The 12,661-nt window shown below is 45.2% G+C and overlaps 1 protein-coding gene across 9 annotated transcripts in view; it reads right to left on the bottom strand.

Annotated features, from left to right (window-relative positions):
* The window catches only part of TNIK (TRAF2 and NCK interacting kinase), a 407,441-nt gene that overhangs the window by 79,618 nt on the left and 315,162 nt on the right, over nt 1-12,661 (bottom strand). The gene's annotated exons all lie outside the window — the stretch shown is intronic.

Here is a 12,661-nt window from a genome sequence, read left to right as displayed (position 1 = left end):
AGTTCCAAAGAATAGCAAGAGATAAGAAAGCCTTCCTCAGTGATCAATACAAAGAAACAGAGGAAAACAACAGAATGGGAAAGACTAGAGATATCTTCAAGAAAATTAGAGATACCAAGGGAACATTTCATGCAAAGATGGGCTCGATAAAGAACAGAAATGGTACGGACCTAACAGAAGCAGAAGATATTAAGAAGAGGTGGCAAGAATACACAGAAAAACTGTACAAAAAAGATCTTCACGACCCAGATAATCATGATGGTGTCATCACTGACCTAGAGCCAGACATCCTAGAATGTGAAGTCAAGTGGGCCTTAGAAAGCATCACTATGAGCAAAGCTAGTGGAGGTGATGGAATTCCAGTTGAGCTATTTCAAATCCTGGAAGATGATGCTGTGAAAGTGCTGCACTCAATATGCCAGCAAATGTGGAAAACTCAGCAGTGGCCACAGGACTGGAAAAGGTCAGTTTTCATTCCAATCCCAAAGAAAGGCAATGCCAAAGAATGCTCAAACTACTGCACAGTTGTACTCATCTCACACGCTAGTAAAGTAATGCTCAAAATTCTCCAAGCCAGGCTTCAGCAATGCGTGAACCGGGAACTGATGTTCAAGCTGGTTTTAGAAAAGGCAGAGGAACGAGAGATCAAATTGCCAACATCCGCTGGATCATGGAAAAAGCAAGAGAGTTCCAGAAAAACATCTATTTCTGCTTTATTGACTATGCCAAAGCCTTTGACTGTGTGGATCACAAGAAACTGTGGAAAACTCTGAAAGAGATGGGAATACCAGACCACCTGATCTGCCTGTTGAGAAATTTGTATGCAGGTCAGGAAGCAGCAGTTAGAACTGGACATGGAACAACAGGCTGGTTCCAAATAGGAACAGGAGTACATCAAGGCTGTATATTGTCCACCCTGCTTATTTAACTTATATGCAGAGTACATCATGAGAAATGCTGGACTGGAAGAAGCACGAGCTGGAATCAAGATTGCTGGGAGAAATATCAATAACCTCAGATATGCAGATGACACCACCCTTATGGCAGAAAGTGAAGAGGAACTAAAAAGCCTCTTGATGAAAGTGAAAGTGGAGAGTGAAAAAGGTGGCTTAAAGCTCAACATTCAGAAAACGAAGATCATCGCATCCAGTCCAGCATGGATGCGATGATCTTCATGGGAAATAGATGGGGAAACAGTGGAAACAGTGTCAGACTTTATTTTGGGGGGCTCCAAAATCACTGCAGATGGTGACTGCAGCCATGAAATTAAAAGACGCTTACTCCTTGGAAGGAAAGTTATGACCAACCGAGATAGCATATTGAAAAGCACAGACATTACTTTACCAACAAAGCTTTGTCTAGTCAAGGCTATGGTTTTTCCCGTGGTCACGTATGGATGTGAGAGTTGGACTGTGAAGAAGGCTGAGCACCGAAGAATTGATGCTTTTGAACTGTGGTGTTGGAGAAGACTCTTGAGAGTCCCTTGGACTGCAAGGAGATCCAACCAGTCCATTCTGAAGGAGATCAGCCCTGGGATTTCTTTGGAAGGAATGATGGTAAAGCTGAAACTCCAGTACTTTGGCCACCTCATGTGAAGAGTTGACTCATTGGAAAAGACTCTGATGCTGGGAGGGATTAGGGGCAGGAGGAGAAGGGGATGACAGAGGATGAGATGGCTGGATGGCATCACTGACTTGATGGATGTGAGTCTGAGTGAACTCCGGGAGTTGGTGATGGACAAGGAGGCCTGGCATGCTGCGATTCATGGGGTCGCAAAGAGTCAGACTTGACTGAGCAACCGAACTGAACTGAACTGAGGGCATAAAGGGCTTCGCTGGTGGCTCTGATGGTAAAGAAACTGCCTGTAATGAAGGAGATCTGCGTTAGTTCTTGAGTTGGGAAGATTCCCTGGTGAAGGGAATGGCAACCCACTCCACCATTCTTGCCTGGAAAATTCCATGGATAGAGGAGCTTGGCGGGTTACAGTCCATGCGGTTGTAAAAGTTGGGCATGACTGACTTAGTGACTAAACCACCAGGGCATGTACAGATGAAGAAAGTAAAAACCAGAGAAGTGAAATGACATGTTCAAGGCTATATAGTAATGATGGCTGAGCATGCAACAGAATCCACTGACTCCCACCTAGTCCATTCCCCTTTCTAACACACTATGCTGTCTCTTTTTTCTGGAGTGTTCACAAGTCAGTGTCAATTTCAACCTGTCACTCAAGTAAGACTGTGAGCTCAGGAACCATCACCATCTCATACAATCACCATGCCTCTGAAAGTGACACCGTGGCCAGCACCTTTCATGCTTTATCTTATTTAATTTTCAGAAAAATTTTCTGAGATAGATACTATAGTACTATTATCCCCTATTAGATGAGAAAACGGAGGCATGGAGAGATTAAGTAGTTGTTCAAGGTCTTACTCATATGCAAGGTCATACTGAGTAAATGGTAAAGCTTGATTTGAAAGCCTGACAACATGACTCCAGTCTGAACTCCATCAGTACAGAAGATGAAGAGGCAACAGGAGTGACAGATCATAATTAATCCAGCTCTTCATTATACTCTCAGTAAAGGAGAACATCTCAGGAGTAGGGACAGGAGCCAAGGGTTCTCAGCCAGGGATGGTACCATTCCCCAATTCCTGGAGCATGTGGCATGTGCGGGGGCATGTAGAAGATTTTCCAGTTGTTCCAGTAACTGGGAGGTCATGACTGGCATTTAGCCAGGGATGCTAAACACCCCACAATGTGTGGGACACAAATACATTACAAAGTATTTTCCCTGACCACACGCCTTTTGAGAAATACTGAAGCCGCTTTGGGTAGGAGCCCGGTACCAACATTAGGGTTTCTTCTTCCTCAAATATGGGGTTTGGAGGGGCTGACCAGAGGGTCTCTTCCCCTACAACAGTCTCAACAGCACTTGGCTGAAGAAACATGAGTATCCAAGAGAAGATGGACTGTGACTGTGTCACATTGATGAGCTGGCTCTAAAAAACCTGGAAAACAGCTCTCTAGTACAAAAACTTTGTTCCAGCCCCAGCTAAACCAATGACAGATATTCAAAGATTCCCAAAGAAGCCCCTTCTTGGCACCTGCAATCTCTTAGACCTGCTCTCTTCCAATAACCTCCAAGGATCATTTGAGACTCAATGTCTGTCATTTCCAGAACAAGAGTTCCTTGTCCATCTTAGATAGTAGGTGATGGGGAGCTTCTGGAAGACTACAGGTACATGCCATCAAATGTCTTGACCAGATCTGCATTTTCAAAAGGGCTTCTGCTGCTGCTGCTGCTGCTGCTGCTAAGTCGCTTCAGTTGTGTCCGACTCTGTGTGACCCCAGAGACGGCAGCCCACCAGGCTCCCCCGTCCCTGGGATTCTCCTGGCAAGAACACTGGAGTGGGTTGCCATTTCCTTCTCCAATGCATGAAAGGAAAAGTGAAAGGGAAGTTGCTCAGTCGTGTCCAACTCTTAGCGACACCATGGACTGCAGCCTACCAGGCACCTCCGTCCATGGGATTTTCCAGGTGAGAGTACTGGAGTGGGGTGCCATTGCCTTCTCCAAAAGGGCTTCTACCTGCCCCGAAATGGGCAGGACCAGAAGCTGAGACTGCAACGTGTGGCCAAGTGATGGGTCCAGGGCACCCACGAGCTAAGCAAAGGCAGCCAGAGACTCCAGGTTTGTTATTATTTTTTTTCCCTTTTTTTCCCCCCATGTTTGTTATCGCTGCTGAGACACAGGCAAAAGGAGGAAAAACTAAAAAACTGTCTGGATTTCCAGTCAGTGCAAGGACTGTAGCGGAGGTCAATTTAGAAGAAGAAATTAGAATTAGGCAAAAATAAAATGGGCAAAATTTGGTGACTGTGGGGCGTGTGAGGCTGAGTGGTGAGTGAATTTCTGGCCCAGGAGCGTGGCAGATGGTGTGATACAGAAGTTTAGGGAAGGGATGAGGCATGTGCTGGGGAAGAGAAATGAGTCAAGTTCCAGACAAGTGATTATTTGTTTTACAGAAAAATAATACAGGAGGATGGGAGTAGAAAACATTGTCATACGAACTGACTGAATAATTCGGATTAAAGACCCAAAACAGAGATATTTCCAACACTCAACCAAAGTGAATCAATGCCAGCACAGAGAATAAAATAATTATGTGTACAGATCTGGCTCCTGGCAGGAAACAGCCCTAATTTAGCTAACATTTCAAGCTTTTTTTACTCCTACCATCAGTCTCTTTCTTGAGGAAAAAAATATAATCAAGGCTTTTGACGATTTAGCTGATTTTTCTGTGAAGGATGTGTGCATTTCCAACCCCCTTTTTAGGAATCGATAATGTTTGATAATGACACGCCACTCAGGTCCCTATGCAAGGTATACACAGTATCGATTGCAACTCAGGAGGGTCTGAGCTCCCTGAATACTCTGTCCTTTCTAAGAAAGACACTCGAAAGTGACTAATAATTAATAATGATCTCATCTGGCTCAGTCACCGCTAAGGCACGGAGGCCTCTGCCAGGGCTTCGGCTCCCGCGGTGAGACTGGAAAAACAAATCACTTCTCCAACCTTCTGAAGGCACTGTGCCAATTCCAGCTGCCATGGCTCAATGTTAACGCCTTTCCAGGAAAAATGTTTGCGCTCTCTCCTCCCGGCGGTGGGACGGTTTGAGGGGACACAACACAGGTCCAAGAAAGACCAAGTCCCTGGCCTCCAGCAGACAGCTTTACAAAGATCTGAGGACTTTTGCTGGAAGCAGCAATTGAGGGCAAGGCCTGTGTTTGATCCTCACTGGACTGCCCAGCCCCTCACCAGGGGCCTGGCACCTGGCCAGTACAGAGATTTTGTTGAACTAAACCAAGCATGAAACTCAGGGCAAAAGAAGACAGTACAGTACCATTTGGTGGCCAGTGGTAAAGAATCTGCCTGTGTGACTTAGCACGCACACACACCAATGCAGGAGATGCAGGTTCGATCCCTGGGTCGGAAAAATCCTCTGGAGAAGGAAATGGCAATCCACTCCAGTATTCCTGCCTGGGAAATCCCATGGACAGAGGACCCTGGTGGGCTACAGCCCATGGGGTTGCAAAGAGTCAGACAAGACTGAGCAACTAAATGACAACAATAATAGTACCATCTTAATCTAGGGGGGGGGTGATTTCTATTCTTATCAGTACTTATAGTTTAGAGCACACTGCGCCTTACCTTATGGTTATCTGAGATGTCTCAACTACTCCTCAGTACAGATTGTGGACAGGGTCTCTGATGTACTCCGTTTTTTACCTCCTACTATATCCCATAAAGGATCCGATACCATTGCTGTCTGTTGTTTTACATACTATAGAGGGAGCACCAAGAGAAAAGAACAAGGGCTCCCAGAACCTCAGGCCACTCCTTCACCCTTTGATGCCCTCCTGGGCCAGAATATTTATTTATGCTGAGTATAGGCAAGGCTTGGAATGCTTTTCTAAAAAGAGCCACCCATGATGGGCACTGGCATGGGATTTATTTTCCATCCTAGAGAAAGGAAGAAAAATAAAATAAGAGAATAAGACTCAGGGAGTCAAATTGAAGCTCAGAGAAATATACTGTTCCATGTCACACAGCTGGAAAATGGTGGCACCTCCAAGCAAGCCCAAGGCAGTCTCACTCCACATCCTTTCCACTCTACACCCTACTATTTCCTGATCCCTAGTACTTGAAAGAATACTTTATCCATTGGAGATGTATCCAATCCAGATAGGCTATCTCACTGCTTTTTTCTACTTACTGAATGTTCAGGTCGAATCTGAGTTTGAGTCTTAAGACATTCTGGTAGATTTGGGGAAAACACGATGCCTTTGTGTACAGGTTTTGAGGCCTTCTATCTTTTACACATATCAAGTTTCCCATTATACAGACTCAGAGGTAACACCCACATTTGAGAATTAATATCCCATAGCTGCAAAGAGACAGATCATTGCAGGGAAGAGAGTAGTTATGAGAGGCCACAGGACTTGGGGGAAAGAATGCTGGATCAGAAATAGAAAGACTAGATTCCAGTCCTGTTCTGCCACTGATATTAATGCAAACACTGCAGACCACCCAGTCACAGTAAATATTTGTTTAATGAATGAGGGAATGCTGTATGACCTTGAGTGAATCACCTTAACTCACACCTTCAATGAGGGGGCAGATTAGGTGATCATACATGTCTGTTCATTCAAAGAGTCTAAGCAAGAATGTGCTACATTGGAAAGTAAAAATTGACTAATTCAGAATGAGAAGTGAGGCAAAGCAGAATTCCGCCTGCTCTTGGAGACCTCCACTCTTTTCATCTTGGGTGACCCCCTGGAAGTGGTGAGAGGGGACCCTACTGACTGTGGAAGACCAGAGGCAGCCTCCAGAGGACAGCACAGCAGCCGGTGCAGGATCAAGTCAGGCTCCTTGGGAAGTGCCTCAAACCATCCCCTTGACACAGGGGCTCTCGGTTCAAAAACACTCAAAATGAAAGGCTCCAGCGTGGTCTTTTGAGTTGACCACAGGGCATACATGCCCCCTCGCTTAAATAGGACTGTTCTGTGTAAACTTGGCAGGAGCAGTATTTGTGATGAGAGGGATCAAGCTTCTGGGCATTCCACTTGCCCACTTTAACATTTGTGAACATTGCCATTTGGGAAAGACCACTGCATACCATCCACTGCAGGGGAAAAGGCCTGATTCCTTGCAACTGACTCTGGCATTCCAAACCTTTTTTTATAGGATGGTTGTGAGAGTGATGCTGAAGTAGTCTGCCAACTCCGAATTCACTATACAACCAAGTAATCGGAATCACAACAAAGAATAGTAATTAATTATTCACGATAAGAACAAATGGTTTTGTAGAGCCTCCTATGATGCCAGGCACTAAGCCCTTCACTCACAGTCACTCATTTAGTTCTCACCACAACCTTTTAGGCACACACTACCATCATTATCCCCACTTGACAGGTAAGGAAACTGAGGCACACACAGGCCAATGTCTTGCTCAAGCTCACTCAGCTGGTGGTGCAAAGCCAGGTCTACATTCTGCATCTGGCTTTTTGAGATGCTGCCTCTACGGATCTGAAAGACATCTATGGTGAAGATACCTACATATACAAAGTGAAGGATGTTGGTTGTATGAATGGTTTCTCAAGTGGCCATTTTCCATCTTTTCCTCACAGAAACAGCAATCAGAGAACCACTGAGAAAACTAGTCCAACTAGATATACCTGATTCTTTTCTTTTTATATTTATTGAGTGAATGAGTGAGTGAAGTTGCTCAGTCGTGTCCAGCTCTTTGTAACCCATGGACTGTAGCCTACCAGGCTCCTCTGTCTATGGGATTTTTCAGGCAAGAGTACTGGAGTGGATTGCCATTTCCTTCTCCAGAGGATCTTCCTGACCTAGGGATCGAACCCGGGTCTCCTGCATTGTAGGCAGATGCTTTACCATCTGAGCCACCAGGGAAATCTTATATCTACTATACACTATTAAAGATAAACCATCCAACCTACTAATTAATAATTTTCCTGGAAGATTAACAGCCTACATGAAACTCTTCCTCTTACTCCCCAGCCAGCTTGTGATCAGTAGGCAGCCTCACGGCTAAACATCGTATGAGCATATATGTGCCAAACTGGTCTTTAAGCATGTAGAACGGAGAACCAAAGTTCTAAGCACACTGAGCTTAGGGAAGGCTTCATAAAGAATTCCGGTACTGCCTCTTCGGATGCTGGGCAGTGTGATTATTTCAGGAGCTCTTATTACCTTTGAGCTGCAGTTTCTTTAGGGAGACTCTGTACTTGGGTTTTCCTGGGTTTCGTATAAAGGAACAAGATGGCCCTGTGGACATCCTGGGTACCTATGACTCCTATAGGTTAGTGTAAAAGTCAAGTGCAGATGCAACTCTCAAATTTCTGCTGCAACCATCATTCTGAAGACTTAACATAAGACTCTCATATTGAAGCTATGAAAAGAAGCCCATTATACACCAGTTTATTAATACAATGTCTATAGAGAAGGTCACTGCTGCTTATCTGGGATGCTGGTGAATGTGCTAAATTATATCATATAGAGAAAGTGTGCAGGAACTGGTGATATTTGGGCAAGATGGCAACTACCATTGCCTTCAACATTTCTGGGGCTGATGTGGAAGGCATTGAGTTTTGTTTGGTATAATCTGTTTTAATGCAGGGATAGCACCAGGATTTGAATCAATAACAGGATACATTTTCTAACAGTAGGAGTTGTTCAAAAATAGAAGAGGCCACCTCAAGCCTCTAAAAATAAAAGCAGAGATGATACACTAAATAGATTAAATGACTGTGATGAATACTGTCAAAGGGACTCATGCTTTGAGAGAAGAAATGGCTTAGACCACTTTTGAGGGAGGTTCTTCATGTTCCCCAACCTCTCTGCGTCTTTGAAACTGCTCATTGACTGAAGAAAACAAGAGTGAAATGAAAACAATTGGATTTAAATGTCATATAATACTTTCTGTGAAACTATTTTGTCATAGTTGTATGATTGGGAACAACTAATGATTGTGAAACACAAGAGATGCAAACTAGATTTAAGAGAGATTCCATGAAGACTCTGGACAATGCAAGGCTGCTGTAATGTCCATTCCTCACTATGGCTTAAAAGCAATGCCTACCATCCCTCTAAGCTGCCCTAGCTATACCAAGGGCCAGAAACTGCTTAACGCTGTTTCTCCCAACCCCCACCCCCCGGTATGAAATGCTGTGGGCTTCCCTGGTGGCTCAGCAGAAAAGAATCCGCCTGCCACGCAGAAGACACAGGAGACACAAGTTTGATCCCAGGCTTGGGAAGATCCCCTGGAGAAGGGTATGGCAACCCACTCCAGTATTCTTAGAGAATCCCATGGACAGAGGAGCTTGACAGGCTATAGTCTATAGAGTCACAAAGAGGTGGACACGACTTAAGTGACTGACCACACATGAAGTGCTATGACTATAAAGTATTACAATATCCTTCCCATTCCTTGAAAATGTAGGAAGAAGTCTGAGCAAAAGGATTTCAAATATTCAGTTCAGTTCAGTTCAGTTGCTCAGTCATGTCCAACTCTTTGCGACCCCATGAACTGCAGCACGCCAGGCCTCCCTGTCCATCACCAACTGCCAGAGTCCACCCAAACCCACGTCCATCGAGTTGGTGATGCCATCTAGCCATCTCACCCTCTGTCATCCTTTTCTCCTCCTGCCCTCAATCTTTCCCAGCATCAGGGTCTTTTCCAATGAGTCAGCTCTTTGCATCAGGTAGCCAAAGTATTGGAGTTTCAGCTTCAACATCAGTCCTTCCAATGAACACCCAGGACCGATCTCCTTTGGGATGGACTGGTTGGATCTCCTTGCAGTCCAAGGGACTCTCAAAAGTCTTCTCCAACACCACAGTTCAAAAGCATCAATTCTTCGGCACTCAGCTTTCTTTATAGCCCAACTCTCAACTCTCACATCCATACATGAACACTGGAAAAACCATAGCCTTGACTAGATGGACCTCTGTTGGCAAAGTAATGTCTCTGCTTTTTAATGATTTAATATGGTCATAATATTAGCAGCCCAATTTCCTCACCTGGTCAGGCAACGCCTGCCATCACAGGACCTAGGTGACAAAGCAGAGAAAACCGGACTGTTGCAAGCATGGCAAGTAAGTCAGAATAGGGAACCATTTTGGGATCCATTGGAAAGTAGGGTTTCCTGCACTCATTCCTACGGCGTCCTGAAGCACGTGCCTGAATGACATGCATGTGTGATGCAGAAGCCCATCGGAGGCCATGGGCAGGCCCTGCCCCAGGCAGTAAGCATCCACTTTGCCAGCCTGACTCCCAGCTGTTTCATAATTTCTGTTCAGTTTGTGAAATAACAGGGCAAAAGCCCAGCTAGAAAGCGTTCAGTTTTCATGCCGATGCTAACAGCGTCCAGGAAGAAAGGGCTGCTTTGCCCCCCAGCCGCGGCTGTGGCTCGCAGCCCTCATTAGGGTACCTACAGCTCATGATTAAGTGAATTAAAGGCTGCTTCTCAGCAGTGCCAGCGAGTTAACACTCCAGGTCCCGAAATGGGAGACTTGTTCTTGCTCACGGTGCTTTATTCTGGTGGAGGGCCTGGGATTGTGGCCCGTGGGTAGGAATGCAGCAATCCCTGTCTCCTGCCTGCTCAGGCCACAGTTGGCTGTGGCCCTCACCTGGAAGAGAGATGACTCACAGCAGCCACACAAGGCAGACAGATGATAGGAAAGAAAACCATTCCCCTATATGGGCAACTCTTTTTCTCGATTATTCATTCAGGTACTTACTTGGTGCCAGGGACTGTTCTAAGAGCTTTGTATGTAGTACCTCATTTAACCCTCAAAACTGTTACTGTCCCATTTTACAAATGTGCAAGGCTTCCCCGGGGACTCAGTGGTAAAGAATATGCCTGTAATGCAGGAGATGCAAGAAATCTGGGTTTGATCCTTGGGTGGGGAAGATCCTCTGGAAGAGGAAAGAGCAACTCACTTCAGTATTCTTGCCTAGAGAACCTCATGGACAGAGGGGCCTGGTGGGCTACAGTCCATGGGGTTGCAGAGTCGGACACGACTGAGTGACTACAGTCATGTATTTTACGAACTACATAAAGTGGAAACTGACGCATAAAGAAGTCATGTCTTTCCAAATATATCACAAAAGTATTAAGTGGCTGCTGCTGCTGCGTCGCTTCAGTCGTGTCCGACTCTGTTGGACCCCATAGACGGCAGCCCAACAGGCTCCCCCGTCCCTGGGATTCTCCAGGCAACAATACTGGAGTGGGTTGCCATTTCCTTCTCCAATGCATGAAAGTAAAAAGTGAAAGTGAAGTCGCTCAGTCGTGTCTGACTCTTAGCGACCCCATGGACTGCAGCCCACCAGGCTCCTCTGTCCACGGATTTTTCCAGGCAAGAATACTGGAGTGGGGTGCCATTGCCTGCAGAGCCAGGATTCAAACCCAGGATACCCTCTCTCTCACTTTTCTTTCTTCTTTTTTTTTTGATGTGGGCCATTTTTAAAGTCTTTATTGAATTTATTACAATATTGCTTCTGTTTTATGTTTTGACTTTTTAGTCCTGAGGCATGTGGGATCTTACCTCCCTGACCAGGTATTGAACCTGCACCACCTGCATTGGAAGGTGAAGTCTCAACTACTGGACGACCAGTGAAGCCCCCCGGGGTAATCTCTTACAATATCCCTTACTGTCCTTTTTCTTTCTTTCTAGCAATAGGGTCCCTCCCAAAGTGCTGTGAAGCTTACTATTCAAGCATCACCAGATCTCTACCTCTTCAGGTGTTTTGTTTAGATACTGGTAGGAGGTGAGAGCTGGTGCAGTCACGGCTGGCAACAATGGGATCATAATTACACAGTGTCGGAAGTGACAGCAAGAAATACTGATGAGAATCCATCACAAAGCAGAGTTTCCCCAGCAGAAGGTTCTCTGAGGGTTGACTAGGAAGGAGACCTTCCAAGGTGACAGCTGAGCCTGCAAGATGAGGTGCATCCAGAAGGATGAAGAGTGGGCTGTGTGCTGGCACTGGACAGCCAGGATGGCCAGCTATGTTAACAGTAGAGGCAGACCCTGGCCAGACAGCAACAAGAGGGGTGCTCTCAGAGAAGTCCTCAAAAGGAGATGGAAAAGTAAATGGGGAAGGTACATTAGAGAATGAAGGACAATAGACAATGGAAATGCTATTCAGAAAATCCTTATGCTATGCTATGCTAAGTCACTTAAGTCGTGTCCGACTCTGTGTGACCCCAGAGATGGCAGCACACCAGGCTCCCCCGTCCCTGGGATTCTCCAGGCAAGAACACTGGAGTGGGCTGCCATTTCCTTCTCCAATGCATGAAAGTGAAAAGTGAAAGTGAAGTGCTCAGTCGTGTCCGACTCTTCGTGACCCCATGGACTGCAGCCCACCAGGCTCCTCCATCCATGGGATTTTCCAGACAAGTGTACTGGAGTGGGGTGCCATTGCCTTCTCTGCAGAAAATCCTTAAAACCAACCAAAAAAAATAACAACTCAAATCACCAGTTGCAAAATGACAATAAAATATTCACCCAACAATGTCAACCTGTTCTTCTGTCAGACATCGTGCCAACCCTTCTGTACCTATGATTCCAGCTACCTCTCAACATCCTGCCAAGTAAATAGCATATCAATTGTGTATATAAGGAAGCTGAGGGTCAGAGAGGGCAAGTAATTTGCCCAAGGTCACACAGCTAGAATGAAATCTTGGTCTCCACAGCTTCAAAGCCAGCGTACTTTGCCCCTACACTAATCTGCTAGCCAGTCAGCTGAAAACTGGATAATTTTTTTTTCCTCTTAATGAACATAACCAAATCATCCCTAGTATTCTAACAAATATTCTTTCCAATGTATGAATAAAAGTTTACCTGTTGGTACATTTGTTTTAATAAACTCAAGAAGGTTTTAGTGCTGCACATAAAAGAGTACACTTTTGGAAATTATATCTCAGACTTCAGCCAAAGACACACACTCCAGTAATACTAACAGCTAATATTTATTGAATAAGTGATAAGTGTTGCTGCTATTCTAGACTCATTTAGTCTTTACAATAGGCCTGAGAGGTAAATGCCATTGTTATTTCTAGTTTTACAGGCAAGGAAAC

The sequence above is a fragment of the Bos indicus genome, chromosome 1 (assembly GCF_029378745.1).
Source record: "Bos indicus isolate NIAB-ARS_2022 breed Sahiwal x Tharparkar chromosome 1, NIAB-ARS_B.indTharparkar_mat_pri_1.0, whole genome shotgun sequence".
Taxonomy (NCBI): Eukaryota; Metazoa; Chordata; class Mammalia; order Artiodactyla; family Bovidae; genus Bos; species Bos indicus.
The sequence above is the reverse complement of the archived record's forward strand: the minus strand, read 5'-3'. Positions and strand labels throughout refer to the sequence as shown.